Below are 17,398 nucleotides of genomic sequence, written 5' to 3'. Positions count from 1 at the left end.
TTGAGAACACCTTTATTTAACCAGGTAGGCTAGTTGAGAACACCTTTATTTAACCAGGTAGGCTAGTTGAGAACACCTTTATTTAACCAGGTAGGCTAGTTGAGAACACCTTTATTTAACCAGGTAAGCTAGTTGAGAACACCTTTATTTAACCGGGTAGGCTAGTTGAGAACACCTTTATTTAACCAGGTAGGCCAGTTGAGAACACCTTTATTTAACCGGGTAGGCCAGTTGAGAACACCTTTAATTAACCAGGTAGGCCAGTTGAGAACACCTTTATTTAACCAGGTAGGCTAGTTGAGAACACCTTTATTTAACCAGGTAGGCTAGTTGAGAACACCTTTATTTAACCAGGTAGGCCAGTTGAGAACACCTTTATTTAACCAGGTAGGCTAGTTGAGAACACCTTTATTTAACCAGGTAGGCTAGTTGAGAACACCTTTATTTAACCAGGTAGGCTAGTTGAGAACACCTTTATTTAACCAGGTAGGCTAGTTGAGAACACATTTATTTAACCAGGTAGGCTAGTTGAGAACACCTTTATTTAACCAGGTAGGCTAGTTGAGAACACCTTTATTTAACCATGCATGCTAGTTGAGAACACCTTTATTTAACCAGGTAGGCTAGTTGAGAACACCTTTATTTAACCAGGTAGGCTAGTTGAGAACACCTTTATTTAACCAGGTAGGCTAGTTGAGAACACCTTTATTTAACCAGGTAGGCTAGTTGAGAACACCTTTATTTAACCAGGTAGCCTAGTTGAGAACAAGTTCTCATTTGCAACTGCGACCTGGCAAAGATGAAGCATAGCAGTGTGAACAGACAACACAGAGTTACACATGGAGTAAACAACACAGTAGAAAAAAAAGAGAGTCTATATACATTGTGTGCAAAAGGCATGAGGAGGTAGGCGAATAATTACAATTTTGCAGATTAACACTGGAGTGATAAATGATCAGATGGTCACGTACAGGTAGAGATTTTGGTGTGCAAAAGAGGGGGGGAATGGTAGCCTGGTTGGAGAAATGTGTGTGTCTGCAGACACCAGGGAGGAGGTCCTGAAGACCAGAAGACAGGGCCGATGGTATAAGAGCAGAGAGCAAAAGGAGACGGGGGAAGTCTCTGTCCGTCTGGTGCCTCTAATCTAGTCACAGATGCTCTGTCACCTGCCGTTGCCCTCGTTGACACACACACATTGCCACACCGTTGTTCTTGGTTGTATTTATATGTCTGACCCTTGTTGAACTCCGCTGTTAGTCCATCTTCACTTTCAGTCTTGAAATGTTACATGCCTTTAGGTTCCCCCTGGATGACTGTGTGAATAATGAACAATGTACAGTATGGTCCTATTAGAATATTCATAGCATATGCCCCAGTGTATTAGAATGTGTTGCACTGAACTTCATGATGTTAGCAAGACGCTATATCTGATCTATTTAGATACCTCGTATCATATAGAAGATCATCCAATGGCTCATACGCTTTTTTGACGTTCACACATTTGTAGCCATTTGAAAACGCCACGACTTACATGAAGCCACAAAGCCAAAAGCTAAATAGGGGTCATTAGATCCTTTTCCAATACGCTACACAATGACGTCACGCACAGATGCGTGCGACTCTTGGCTGCAGTAAGACAGCCATCGCCATCGCCATCTGCGCCCATTCAACATAGCCTAGAGTTACGTTTTTATTACTTCTGAAAACAAAATTACTTTTTGGGGGTTTCTAATATGCTTACAATGATTTGTTATTCTTGCTTGAACAGTCACTGTGATTATATTTGGTTGTGATCTTTGAAAAATATCTATTTTGGATGCAACAGTTGTTAGCTGGTATGCTAACGCTCATTGATATATAGTACAGTGCACCCGGAAAGTATTCAGACCACTTCCCTTTTTTCCAAATTTTGTTACGTTACAGCCTTGTTCTAAAATGGATTCAATTAATTTACACACAATACCCCATAATGACAAAGCAAAAACGTTTTTTTTTTTGTGTGTTTTTTTTTGCAAGTGTATTAAAAATTAATAACAGAAATACATTATTTACATAAGTATTCAGACCCTTTGCTATGAGACTCAAAATTGAGCTCAGGTGCATCCTGTTTCCGTTGATCATCCTTGAGATGTTTATACACTTTGATTGGAGTTCACCTGTGCTAAATTCAATTGATTGGACATGATTTGGAAAGGCACACATCTGTCTATATAAGTTCCCACAGTTGACAGTGCATGTCAGAGCAAAAACCAAGCCATGAGGTGAAAGGAATTGTCTGTAGAGCTCCGAGACAGGGTTGTGTCGATCTGGGGATGGGTACCAAAACATGTCTGTGGCATTGAAGTTCCCCAAGAACACAGTTGCCTCCATCATTGTTAAATGGAAGAAGTTCGGAACCACCAAGACTCTTCCTAGAGCTGGCCGTCCGGCCAAACTGAGCAATCGGGGGAGAAGGGCCTTGGTCAGGGAGGTGACCAAGAATCCTATGGTCACTCTGACAGAGCTCCAGAGTTCTTCTGTGGAGATAGGAGAACCTTCCAGAAGAACAACTATCTCTGCAGCACTCCACCAATCAGGCCTTTATGGTAGAGTGGTCAGACTGAAGCCACATAACAGCCCGCTTGGAGTTTGCCAAAAGGCACCTAAAAGACTCTCAGACCATGAGAAACAAGATTCTCTGGTCTGATGAAACCAACATTGAACTTTTTGGCCTGAATGTCTGGAGGAAACCTTGCACAATCCCTACAGGGAAGCATGGCGGTGGAAGCATCATGTTTTTCAGCGGCAGGGACTGGGAGACTAGTCAGGATCGAGGTAAAGATGAACGGAGCAAAGTACAGAGAGATCCTTGATGAAAACCTGCTACAGAGCGCTCAGGACCGCAGACTGGGGTGAAGGTTCACCTTCCAACAGGACAACGACCCTAAGCACACAGCCAAGACAACTCAGGAGTGGCTTCGGGACAAGTCTCTGAATGTCTCAACTAGAGCCTGGACTTTAACCCAATTGAACATCTCCGGAGAGACTTGAATACAGCTATGCAGCGATGCTCCCCCATCCAACCTGACAAAGTACAGGTGTGCCAAGCTTGTAGCGTCATATCCATGAAGACCCGAGGCGCTGCCAAATGTGCTTCAACAAAGTACTAAGTAAAAGGTTTTAAATACTTACGTGAATGTGATCTTTCATTTTTTAAATTTTGTCATTATGGGGTACTGTGTGTAGATTGATGAGGGGGGAAAACGATTTCATATATTTTAGAATAAGGCTGTAATGTAACAAAATCTGGAAAAAGTCAAGGGGTCTATATTATTTCCTACTGCAGTGTAGCAAAAGCCAACGAGCCATTTTATTGGTTGAAGTTTTTGAAATATAATGCTGTTGATTTGCAATCAAATCGAATGTAATTTGTCACATACACATGCTTAGCAGATGTTAATGCGAGTGTAGCGAAATGCTTGTGCTTCTAGTTCCGACAATGCAGTAATAACCAACGAGTAATCTAACCTAACAATTTCACAACAGCTACCTTATACACACAAGTGTAAAGGGATGAAGAATATGTACATAAAGATATATGAATGAGTGATGGTACAGAACGGCATAGGCAAGATGCAGTAGATGCTATCGAGTACAGTATATACATATGAGATGAGTGATGTAGGGTATGTAAACATTATATTAAGTGGCATTGTTTAAAGTGGCTAGGGATACATTTATTACATACATTTTTCCATTTTTAAAGTGGCTGGAGTTGAGTCAGTATGTTGGCAGCAGCCACTCAATGTTAGTGGTGGCTGTTTAACAGTCTGATGGCCTTGAGATAGAAGCTGTTTTTCAGTCTCTCGGTCCCAGCTTTGATGTACCTGTACTGACCTCGCCATCTGGATGATAGCGGGGTACACAGGCAGTGGCTCGGGTGGTTGTTGTCCTTGATCTTTATGACCTTCCTGTAACATCAGGTGGTGTAGGTGTCCTGGAGGGCAGGTAGTTTGCCTCCGGTGATGCGTTGTGCAGACCTCACTACCCTCTGGAGAGCCTTATGGTTGTGGGTGGAGCAGTTACCGTACCAGGCCGACAGGATGCTCTCGATTGTGCATCTGTAAAGGTTTGTGAGTGCTTTTGGTGACAAGCCGAATTTCTTCAGCCTCCTGAGGTTGAAGAGGCACTGCTGCGCCATGCTGTCTGTGTGGGTGGACCAATTCAGTTTGTCCGTGATGTGTACGCCGAGAAACTTAAAACATACTACCCTCTCCACTACTGTCCCGTCGATGTGGATAGGGGGGTGCTCCCTCTGCTGTTTCCTGAAGTCCACGATCATCTCCTTTGTTTTGTTGACATTGAGTGTGAGGTTATTTTCCTGACACCACACTCCGAGGGCTCTCCCCTCCTCCCTGTAGGCTGTCTCGTCGTTGTTGGTAATCAAGCCTTCCGCTGTAGTGTCGTCTGCAAACTTTATGACTGAGTTGGAGGCGTGCATGGCCACGCAGTCGTGGGTGAACAGGGAGTACAGGAGAGGGCTCAGAACGCACCCTTGTGGGGCCCCAGTGTTGAGGATCAGCGGTGTGGAGATGTTGTTGCCTACCCTCACCACCTGGGGGCGGCCCGTCAGGAAGTCCAGTACTCAGTTGCACAGGGCGGAGTCGAGACCCAGGGTCTCGAGCTTGATGACGAGTTTGGAGGGTACTATGGTGTTAAATGATGAGCTGTAGTTGATGAACAGCATTCTCACATAGGTATTCCTCTTGTCCAGATGGGTTTGGGCAGTGTGACTGTGTCGTCTGTGGACCTATTGGGGCGGTAAGCAAATTGGAGTGGGTCTAGGGTGTCAGGTAGGGTGGAGGTGATATGGGCCTTGACTAGTCTCTCAAAGCACTTCATGATGACGGAAGCGAGTGCAACGGGGCGGTAGTCGTTTAGCTCAGTTACCTTAGCTTTCTTGGGAACAGGAACAATGGTGGCCCTCTTGAAGCATGTGGGAACAGCAGACTGGGATAAGGATTGGTTGATGACACAAACATGATATTATGCAGGACATTCATACGAGCCTTAAAATCATTATAATCCAAAAGTAGTGTGTTACAACATGTAATTAGTCCCCCTTGACCCTTGCGTGCTTCGCCCTCATGTGGCAATCTTTGCAAACACATAAAGGTGTCTATAGATAGAATTGTATACGGCTATACTGTAAATGTAGAATTGTGTACAGCTATACTGTAAATATAGAATTGTATACGGCTATACTGTAAATATAGAATTGTATACGGCTATACTGTAAATATAGAATTGTGTAGGGCTATAAATAGTGTAAGAATAAAACAAATGTGTTTGTCCTTACGTGCGTGTGACATTAATTACAAATAAGTAATGTAATGACTTATAATTTGGGAAACAGCTGGCTTAAATGACTGTTGGGGAAAAAGTCAACTTCAGGAGAATGAAATTGAGAGTGTTTGTGTTGCAATTGTGTTTGCAGACGATTGTGTGTGTTGCAATGGCTTCATCTCCAAATCAAGCGAAAGTTGATTGTGAAGCTCAACAATGTCCCTTATAAATCAAATCAAATCAAATGTATTTATATAGCCCTTCGTACATCAGCTGATATCTCAAAGTGCTGTACAGAAACCCAGCCTAAAACCCCAAACAGCAAGCATTGCAGGTGTAGAAGCACTGACATGATGCTGTCACGGCCATCGAAAGAACTGGACCAAATCACAGCGTGGGCAGCGTACATTTTCCTTTTATTTTTAAATGATGTCGACAAAACAATACAACAGTGAAGCTTAAGGGCCACAAACAAAGACAACTTCCCACACAGAAAGGAGGGAAAATGGCTACCTAAGTACGATTCCCAATCAGAGACAACGATAGACAGCTGTCCCTGATTGAGAACCATACCCGGCCAAAACATAGAAACACAAAATCATAGAAAACAACACATAGAATGCCCACCCCAAATCACACCCTGACCAAACCAAATAGAGGCATAAAAAGGCTCTAAGGTCAGGGCGTGAGAGATGCGCAACGAAAGGCTGATATCTGTCCCATGACTTGAATGGGATTTGTGCCACAAATGCTAAAATATTGGCATTTGGAAACGGTGACAGCCACTGCCAGGGAAAACTTAACCAATGCATGGATTGCCGTCATAACTCGCCCATAGAGTGCTTACAGGGTAAGGAAACCAGTATGTAATTTTACCATTTTGGTGAACCATCCCTTTTCACCTGTCTTGCTCAGGACTCCACTCTCTCTAAACCTAGAACTCAAAACTTATGTGTGTGACTCACATACTCATGCATGAACACACGCACACGCAACACACTATTCAGAGGTGTGTGTGTGTGTGCTGGCTGTGGGGTTAATAAGCTGTGGCAGTGGGGCTCAGGTGGGATGTTTCTGCACTGGTCTGATACTGCACGTCATAAGACTAGTTTTGATCAGATATTCATGAATCATGCAGCGACGAGTTGTGTGTGTGTGTCTGTGTGTGTAGGTGATGGGGGGTGTTAGAACACTCTGCAAGGGGTCGATCTTGGGAGAGAGGTGCCAAGTTACGGAGGAGATGGTTCTCACCCGAACAGAGAAGAGCAAATCCCCTCCAGCGCGCGCACACACACAACTGCACGTAACGAAAGAGAGACGGCTGAAAGGTGGGAGCTCTGGGGAAAAGGGTGAAGGGAATGAAGGAGCAAAGAAGAAAGGTAGACAGATGAGCAGAAGGGTGGAAATAGATTCAAATTTGTAAAAGATAGAGAAAAGGTTGTGATGGAGAGAGTGTGAAAGAATCGGAGGGGAAGACTGTGCTCGATGGCCTAACTATGTTAATGTATCCCTGGCTGAGGTATTAGCTCTACAGCCATTAAAAGTCTCCTCTCCTCCTCTCCTCCTCTCCTCCTCTCCTCCTCTCCTCCTCTTCTCCTCGTCTCGCCTACAGATCTAATGACTACAACACACTACAACATTTCCCCTGTGAAGCCTTGTCCTTAATCCATATCGCTCCGTCTCTGTTCCCTCTAAAGCCCTATTTCCACTTTGAGATATGAAGTCTGAGGAGGGAATTATACTTTTCCATTCACATTACATCCTTGCCTTACCTTTCGTTGTGGCTGGCAACGGGACATTCTTTGTCGCAAGCTCAAATTGACCTTAAATATCACAGTAGCCAGTAAGCACAAACTATTCAGCAATGACAGAAGCTTTTCTTCTAAAACATATTACACTATTGAATGATACAACAATTCACAAGCATCTATGTGCAGACCGGCTTTGACTGCAAAGTGCTGCAGAGGGTGGCGCGGACAGCCCAGTAATTCACTAGGGCCAAGCCACATGCCACCCAGGACCTCTAAATCAGGTGGTGTCAGAGGAAGGCCTGAAAAACTGTCAAAGACTCCAACCACCCAAGCCATAGACCATTCCCCCTGCTACCATGCGACAAACACTACCGGAGCATTGGCTCTCGGACCAACAGGCTCAGAGACAGCTTCTACCCCCAAGCCATAAGACTGCTTAATAACCAGACTGCTAAATAACCAGACTGCTAAATAACCAGACTGCTAAATAACCAGACTGCTAAATAGTAAATGAATGGTACCCAAACTATCTGCACGGACTCTATCTTGCACTGACCCTACATGCACTCACTAGACTATAATATATACACACCATTAACAATCACTCACACACACTACATTCATACTCCCACACAAAACTCACATACATTCACTACACTGAAAAAAAATGATTCTGTAATGTTTACAGTAAATTACAGGCAGCACAGAAGCCAGTAAATTACTGTAGATTTACAGAACCTTTACTGTAACACAAATGTACAACATATTACTGGAATACTGGACCACAGTAATATGCTGTATTTCTAGAATTTACAGTGCATTACTGGAAGCACAGTGGCTAGTAAACTGTGGCAGATTTACAGTGCATTACTGGAAGCACAGTGGCTAGTAAACTGTGGCAGATTTACAGTGCATTACTGGAAGCACAGTGGCTAGTAAACTGTGGCAGATTTACAGTGCATTACTGGAAGCACAGTGGCTAGTAAACTGTGGCAGATTTACAGTGCATTACTGGAAGCACAGTGGCTAGTAAACTGTGGCAGATTTACAGTGCATTACCGGAAGCACAGTGGCTAGTAAACTGTGGCAGATTTACAGTGCATTACTGGAAGCACAGTGGCTAGTAAACTGTGGCAGATTTACAGTGTAGGTTGCTAACTTCAATGACAAGCAGTGTTTCTGTTATATGTATTTTTTATAGGTAAATTATTTCAAAACTTTCAATACCTATTCTGTCATTTGTATTTCATTGGCTTTTAGCTGCGATTCATGTTGCCTATTTAGCAAAAGTTTAATTAGAATGCATGTATTTAGTATTTTTGATTAAAAATACAGTATATACTTTGCAAGTAGCCCTCGTAACCACAACATCGGTAACAGTAACAACATTGTACTTGCTATGACTGTGGTATATATATTCTTGTACTTGCTATGACTGTGGTATATTCTTGTACTTGCTATGACTGTGGTATATTCTTGTACTTGCCTGCTTGACTGTGACTTGTTTACCTTAGTCTAATACACTGACTGTAAGTCGCTCTGGATAAGAACGTCTGTTGACCAAAATGTAAATGTAAAAATGTAAACCTTGCAAAGCATTTGACAAGCAAACACTGCTTGTCAAATGCGGAAGACACATTTGAGTTGAATGCATTCAGTTGTACAACTGACTAGATGTCTCTGTTTTCCCCCTAGTCACTTTACCCTGCCTTCATGTACATATCTACACACACACACACACACACACACACACACACACACACACACACACACACACACACACACACACACACACACACACACACACACACACACACACACACACACACACACACACACACACACACACACACACACACACACACACACACACACACACACACACACACACACACACACACACACACAACTGCACGTGACGAAAGAGAGACAGCTGAAAGGTGGGAGCTCTGGGGAAAAGGGTGAAGGGAATGAAGGAGCAAAGAAGAAAGCTAGACAGATGAGCAGAAGGGTGGAAATAGATTCAAATTTGTAAAAGATAGAGAAAAGGTTGTGACCTAAAATACCTTGTTCCTTGACGTTGAACTATTTCTCACTGTAAATATCTCCATGTGTATTTTATTTTATTCCTCGTGTTCATATTTTATTTTTTTGTATTGATATTTTTTAACCTCTGCATTGTTCGGAAGGGCTCGTAAGCAAACATTTTACGGTGAAGTAGCTGTATTGTGTTGGCTCAACAAGACAATTCTGTTTACATGGCCCTGCTTCAAAGGGGGGTAACTGTTGGGCGAGTGTCGAGACATAGTGTCGCGATGTAGCAAGTACGCAAGTTTACATTGGAGTAATATGTGTAGCCGATGGTATTTTTTACAAAAGTGTAGTGAAGTGTGAAGATGCTCTAAGTCTCTTTCTCTGGCCCTTTCTCCCCCATTGTCTCTGGCACTATTCAGCGACTGTGGTGCTGCAATCTGTGATCAGCTGTTTTCTGGTCACTTTCAGCTGATCGTGTGTGTGCCTAAAGAAGGCACAATGAGTATAATACTCTTCTGGTGATGGGGCGAGAGTAAAAGATAAGAAGAGAGGTGGAGATGGGAGAGGGACAGAAGAGTGACATTATGGGGTAAAAAAGTGACCAAAAAAAGTTAATTAATACGTTTTAAATTCAGCCTGTGACACCAAAAAACATTTGCGGTTTGAATACTTTCTGTAGGCTCTGTATCATGTTATAACCTCTCCCCTACTCTTCTGTCCCTCTCCCATCTCCACCTCTCTCCTTATCTTTTTCTCTCACCCCCTCACCTCTTCTTTCCTCTCCTCTTCTCTCCTGTGATTAATCCCCGCTGACTGTGCGTTTTCTCGACAGAGCAAATACTTACTGGGTTGTGTGTTTGTGTTCGTGCATGGATTCTCCCTTGACAGTGCAAACACACAGTAGGAGCCAAGGGAAATACACACTTAATTGGAGAGGTTGGAAAGTAGGGTCACCACAACCAGACAAAGAGGAGGACCCATTGTGCCTTCTTTTCACACTATTATTGGAATTAAAACATCATTTCGTCATGGCATTATGGGGTAGGAAAGTGGCTAAAAAAAGTAAATGAATACATTTTAAATTCAGCCTGTGACACCAAAGCATTTGCCGTTTGAATACATTCTCAAGGCACTGTATCATGTTATAACCTCTCCTCTAAAGTGGAATTATGTTTTCATTCCAATAATAGTCTTTATCTCTTTACTCCACACATACACACATACTTCTGTAAGGCCCCTCTGCTCTAGCTCTGCCACCTATACCGCAAATGCGTACTATAAGTGCGATATTGTCGGATGCTGTGCATTGCGACACATCCAACGCAGAAAAACAGATACCTCTAGCTTACCTGTTATGGCTGCAATCCCGATACCGGGATCGATATGACAACTACCAGTGAAAATAGAGGGCACCAAATTCAAACCACAGAAATCTCATAATTACAATTCCTAAAACATACGTGTCTTATATAATTTTTACAGCTATTCTCGTTGTTAATCCCACCAAAGTGTCCGATTTCAAATAGGCTTTACAGCGAAAGCACTACAAACGATTATGTTAAGGTCTCCACCAAACCACAATAAGCACAGCCATTTTCCAGCTAAATATAGCATTCACAAAAAGCTGAAATAAAGATACAATTAATCACTAACCTTGAATTATCTTCATCAGATGACACTCATAGGACTTCATGTTACACAATACATACATGTTTTGTTTGATAAAGATTATATTTATATAAAAAAATCTGAGTTCACTCGTTCCAAAAACATCCAGTGATTTTGCATAGCCACATCATTCAACAGAATTACTCATCATAAATGTAGATGATAATACAAGTTATACACATGGAATTATAGATTTACCTCTCCTTAATGCAACCGCTGTGTCAGATTTCAAAAAAACCTTATGGAAAAAGAAACACATGCAATAATCTGAGACAGAGCTCAAAAGAAAAAACACCACAGCCGCAAAGATGGCGTCAGCATAAACAAGAAATGACATGATAAATATTCCCTTACCTTTGATGATCTACATTAGAAAGCCCTCCAGGAATCCCAGGTTCACAATAAATGTTTGTTTTGTTCGAAAATGTCCGTTATTTATGTCCAAATACCTTCTTTTGTTAGCGCGTTTGGTATACATATCCAAACGCTAATTCTGGTCAGCGTTATATTGGACAAAAACTTCAAAAAGTTATATTACAGGTCGAAGAAACATTTCAAACTAAGTACAGAATCAATCATTAGGATGTTTTTAACATATAGCTTCAATAAAGTTCCAACCGGAGTATTCCTTCTTGTCTTCGTGAGCAATGGAACGCAAGTGACTACCATGAGGAAAAATCGCGATCACAAAATGGCTCAGATTTCTGATTTCCTGTTTTGATTTCAACTCAGGATTTTGCCTGCCAATATGAGTTCTGTTATACTCACAGATATCATTCAAACAGTTTTAGAAACGTCACAGTGTTTTCTATCCAATACTACTAATAATATGCAAATATTAGCAACTATGACTGAGGAGCAGGCTGTTTGATATGGGCACCTTTCATCCAAGCTACTCAATACTGCCCCTGTAGCCATAAAAGTTAAACTGACAGATTTTGAAGGGGATGTTGTTATTATGTTTCTCCTTCACTCACGCTGCCAAGCTTACCCTAGTAAAACTGACTATCCTACCGATCCTCGACTTCGGCGATGTCATCTACAAAATGGCTTCCAACACTCTACTTAGCAAACTGGATGCAGTCTATCACAGTGCCATCCGTTTTGTCACTAAAGCACCTTATACCACCCACCACTGCGACTTGTATGCTCTAGTCGGCTGGCCCTCGCTACATATTCGTCGCCAGACCCACTGGCTCCAGGTCATCTACAAGTCCATTCTAGGTAAAGCTCTGCCTTATCTCAGTTCACTGGTCACGATGGCAACACCCATCCGTAGCACGCGCTCCAGCAGGTGTATCTCACTGATCATCCCTAAAGCCAACACCTCATTTGGCCGCCTTTCGTTCCAGTACTCTGCTGCCTGTGACTGGAACGAACTGCAAAAATCGCTGAAGTTGGAGACTTTTATCTCCCTCACCAACTTCAAACATCAGCTATCTGAGCAGCTAACCGATCGCTGCAGCTGTACATAGTCTATTGGTAAATAGCCCACCCATTTTCACCTACCTCATTCCCATACTGTTTTTATACTGTTTTTATTTATTTACTTTTCTGCTGTTTTGCACACCAATACCTGTACATGACCATCTGATCATTTATCACTCCAGTGTTAATCTGCAAAATTGTAATTATTCGCCTACCTCCTCATGCCTTTTGCACACATTGTATATAGACTGCCCCTTTTTTTTCTACTGTGTTATTGACTTGTTAATTGTTTACTCCATGTGTAACTCTGTGTTGTCTGTTCACACTGCTATGCTTTATCTTGGCCAGGTCGCAGTTGCAAATGAGAACTTGTTCTCTACTAGCCTACCTGGTTAAATAAAGGTGAAATAAAATAAATAAATAAATTATGGACTCTAGGGGGACCTGTTAGAGATAGGGGGCAGTATTTCCCCTTTGGATGAATTGCGTGCCCATAGTGAACTGCATCAAAATCTGTCCTAAATTGCTAATAAATGCATATTATTATTAATATTGGATAGAAAACACTCTGAAGTTTCTAAAACCGTTTGAATTATGTCTGTGAGTATAACAGAACTCACAGGGCAGGCAATCTTCCAAACTAGTTTTGAAATCCTGAAATTTGGCGCAACTTTGACGTCATCGTCCCCTCCCTTCCCAACAAGTTATGGATCTGGAAACACTTCCTATGTCTTCAACTAGATGTCCTCATTCAGTAGAAAGTGTAATGGAGCATTTGCTGTGAACTTTGACCTAATGGGAAGGAAAGTAGTAGGTGTCGCAAAAGATTTCCATTTTGTTGAGGTGCGTTTGCCTTTGAGTGCTTCGGCTGTTCCAATCAGCCCCAGATGAAAACGAATGATCCGGTTGGAATGCTATTGGATATATATGATTATAACATCCTGAAGATTGCTTCTGCACTTAGTTTGACCAGTTTCGTCGACCTGTAATATGTCATTTGGAAGTGGACCAGAAATTATTTTTTTGGGCATTTGAGCTGAAAGTGATATCAAATGCTGCTACATGGACACTAGAATTGAACATTATGAAACAAAACGATTTATTGTGGAACTAGGACTCCTTGCACTACATTCTGATGAAAGATCTTCAAAGGTAAGGGAATATTTATGTTGTAATTTTGTATTTCTGTTGACTCCAACATGGCGGAGAAATATGGTTACGTCTGAGCGCCGTCTCAGATTATTGCAATGTTAGGCTTTTTCCGTAACGTAAAAAAAATGTGACACAGTGGTTGCATTAAGAACCAGTGAACCAGTGTATCTTTTTAATTATATGTAGAACATGTATCTTTAGACAAAGTTTATGATGAGTATTTCTGTTATCTGGCGTAGCTTTCTATAATTCCTCTGGATATTTTGGAGGATTTCCTGAACATGGCGTCAATGTAAACCGAGATTTATGGATATAAAATGCATATTATCGAACAAAACATAAATGTACTGTGTAACATATCATATGACTGTCATCTGATGAAGATTTTCAAGAGGTTAGTGATGGATTTTCTTTTTAAATCCTGCTTTTGCGATTTCTATCATTTGCTGGAAAAAATGGCTACGTTTTTTCTTTGTTTCGGTGGTGGTCTAACATAAATATATGTTGTGTTTTCGCTGTAAAACATTTAAAAAATCTGACACGCTGGGTAGATGAACAAGGTGTTTATCTTTCATTTGAGGTATTGGACTTGTTAATTTGTGGAGGTTAAATATTTCTAAAGAATATTTTTGCATTCCCTGCGCCACCTTTTCAGCTGAACGGTGGGGTGGAGTTCCCGTAGGGGAACCCCTCGCCTCAATTAATGGACGTGATAGGAGAAAACTGAGGACAACATTATAGTTACTCCATAATACTAACCTAATTGCCAGAGTGAAAAGAAGGAAGCCTGTACAGAATACAAATATTCCAAAACATGCGTCCTGTTTTCAACAAGGCACTAAAGTAATACTGCAAAGAATCGTGTCAAAGCAATTCACTTTTTGTCCTGAATACAAAGTGTTATGTTTGGGGTAAATACAACACATTACTGAGCACCGCTCTCCATTTTCTCAGGCACGGTGTTGGCTGCATGTTGTTTTGAATATGTTTGTAATCGTTAGGTTTTTCAGGATAAAAAATCAACGGAATGGAGCTAATCACAGGCAAAATCCTAGAGGAAAACCTGGTTCAGTCTGCTTTCCACCAGACACTGGGAGATGAATTCACCTTTCAGCAGGACAATAACCTAAAACACAGGGCCAAATCTACACTGGAGTTGCTTCCCACGAAGACAGTGAATGTTCCTGAGTGGAAAAAGTCAACCTATTATAATTATATTAGCAATTTACTTTCATATATTTTTGGTATATTTTTTTTTACACATTTTTGAATTTGTCTTCCACTTTGAGATGACAGAATGATTTGTGGAAATCATTGACAAACAATCCCACTTTGAAAACCAACAAAATGTGGAAAACGTCAACCGGTTTGAATCCTTTCTGACTGCACTGTATGTCAAATCAATTGAATGCTAGTGAATGTCTTTCCCATTGAAGGTCCTTAGACATTAGGGAAATATTTCCTTTCAAATCAAAGGAAGAGTGGAACAGGCTTCTGTAGCCTTCAATGTTTGTTGCTGTGTGATTCAAATATCTACCTTGATTTCTGAGGAAGTCTGAGGAAGTCATTCCTTATCACCGATCCCCCCCATCTGACACGAGAACAAACTGTCACACACAGAAACTGTTACAAACACAGTGTAAAAACACTGTTTGTAAACACTTCGACAGTTTAATGTGGTTAGCAGGGGGGAGGAAAGGATGTGTTACATAGTCTGGGGAGTGGAAGGAGAGGAAGGGATGTGTTGTGGTGGTGATGGGCGGTTGGGAGTGGGGTGTTAAAACTTTTTAGATTTATTTAGGATAAAGCTAATCTCTACTTTTGTCTGACGGCATACATTAGCAGGTGTCTTCTTTCACCCTTCTTTCTCTCTCTATACCCTTCTCCCCCTTTCTACAGAGAGAGAGAGAGAGAGAGAGAGAGAGAGAGAGAGAGAGAGAGAGAGAGCGATAAAGGAGAGGAGAGGAAGGAGATATTAAATCATGCCAGACCATTCAGTGAATAATTCATAATTCAGTTTTCCTTTTTCCGCTCCTGTCATCCCACCTTCCCTTTTCTCTCTTTTAATCTTTCCATCTACCTCAGTTCTCAGCCGATGCATAGGGACAGGTGGGTGTGAAGAGGTGGGAGGCGACTGGGCAAGATGAATGTAGACAGTTGTAAAGTACATTTAGTCTGTTGGTACAGGACACATTCTGTTGTCCACAGTTAGTTTAGAGCTGGCGTTCTGTCCTGTTCTAGGACAGGTGAAGAAACTGTATGATTGGGGGGGTTGGTGTTTAGAGTATAGAGGGACAGGTGCTCTACTTGGGCCTGCTCTCTCTCTCTCCTCCATTTCCTAAATTATTGAAGGCGTGGCTAAATTCATATGCACATGGTGATTGACAGACAGCTACGCATGAAGCGGTCGACTACCATGCAAGCGGATTCTCTTTCTCCCCTTTCTTCTCAACAATTCTTTACTTCTATTCTGCATTCAAATCAAATCAAACTTTATTTGTCACTTGCACCGAATACAACAAGTGTAGACCTTAACGTGAAATGCTTACTTGCAAGCACTTATCCAACAAGTGCAGTTCAAGAAGAGTTAAGAAAATATTTACCAAGTAGACTAAAATCAAATGTAATAATAGAAAAGTAAGACAATAAGAAGAACAATAATGAGGTTATATACAGGGGGCACCGGTACCGAGTCAGTGTGTGGGGTTACAGGTCAGTTGAGGACATGTTTACATGTAGGTGGGGGTGAAGTGATAATAAACAGCGAGTAGCCGCAGTTTACAAAAGGGAGGGGGAGGTCAATGTAAATTGTCCGGTGGCGATTTTATTAATTGTTCAGCAGTCTTATGGCTTGGGGGTTGAAGGAAGGGGGGATTTTTTGTATGGAGGTCAATGAGCGTGTTGAATCTGTTCAACATAAAATGTATGGAGGTCAATGAGCGTGTTGAATCTGTTCAACATAAAATGTATGGAGGTCAATGAGCGTGTTGAATCTGTTCAACATAAAATGTATGGAGGTCAATGAGCGTGTTGAATCTGTTCAACATAAAATGTATGGAGGTCAATGAGCGTGTTTTCAATCTGTTCAACATAAAATGGAATTGCTCATTTGCTACATGAGGCCTATTTTCATTTAATAGAAGTGTTCTAATGCTTAGGTTGTTACGAATGTGCTGATATACACTGAGTACACCAAACAGTAGGAACACCTTCCTAATATTGAGTTGCACCCCCTTTCGCCCTCGGAACAGCTTCATTTCGTCTGGGCGTGGACTCTACAAGGTCTCGAAAGTGTTCCACATAGATGCTGGTCCATGTCGACTCCAAAGCTCCCCACAATTGTGTCAAGTTGGCTGGCTGTCCTTTGAGTGATGCACCAAACTTGATACACACGGCAAACCCAGCAGCGTTGCAGTTCTTGACACAAACCAGTGCGCCTGGCACCTACTACCATACCCAGTTCAAGGGCACTTCAATCTGTTGTCTTTTCCCATTCACTCTCTGAATGGCACACAGACCCAATAGATGCATCAATTGTCTCAAGGTTTAGAAATCCTTCTTTAACTTGTCTCTTCATTTACACTGATTGATTTTGTCAAGATGACACTGAAGAACATGGCTGAGGTTTTACATTCTCCCAACCAATTGTGCTATTTTGCGTTATGTGTAACTTAAATTATTATTTTTTTTAAAAACTTATTGTGTACATAATGTTGCTGCTTATATCTCTTATGACTGAAAATAGCTTCTGGACATCAGAAAAGCGATTACTCACCGCGTACTGAAATAAACTTTTTCCTTTAACGAGTCCGGCGAGTCTGACGAGAAGGATCCTGCTTTCACTGGAACAGGCCCATATCCACGCCTTTCGCGTGAAGAAAAGACGCCTGGAAAAGGTGCCGCAGATCGGGAATTCATCTGAAAATCTGGAGGCGAGCGAGTAAACTCCCACTGCGTTCCATTCTTCTCGCTAACGTGCCATCACTGGACAATGAAATCGATGACCTACGATTAAGATGATCCTACCAACGGGACATTAA

This window comes from Oncorhynchus keta, chromosome 26 (genome assembly GCF_023373465.1).
Source record: "Oncorhynchus keta strain PuntledgeMale-10-30-2019 chromosome 26, Oket_V2, whole genome shotgun sequence".
NCBI lineage: Eukaryota > Metazoa > Chordata > Actinopteri > Salmoniformes > Salmonidae > Oncorhynchus > Oncorhynchus keta.
The sequence above is the reverse complement of the archived record's forward strand: the minus strand, read 5'-3'. Positions refer to the sequence as shown.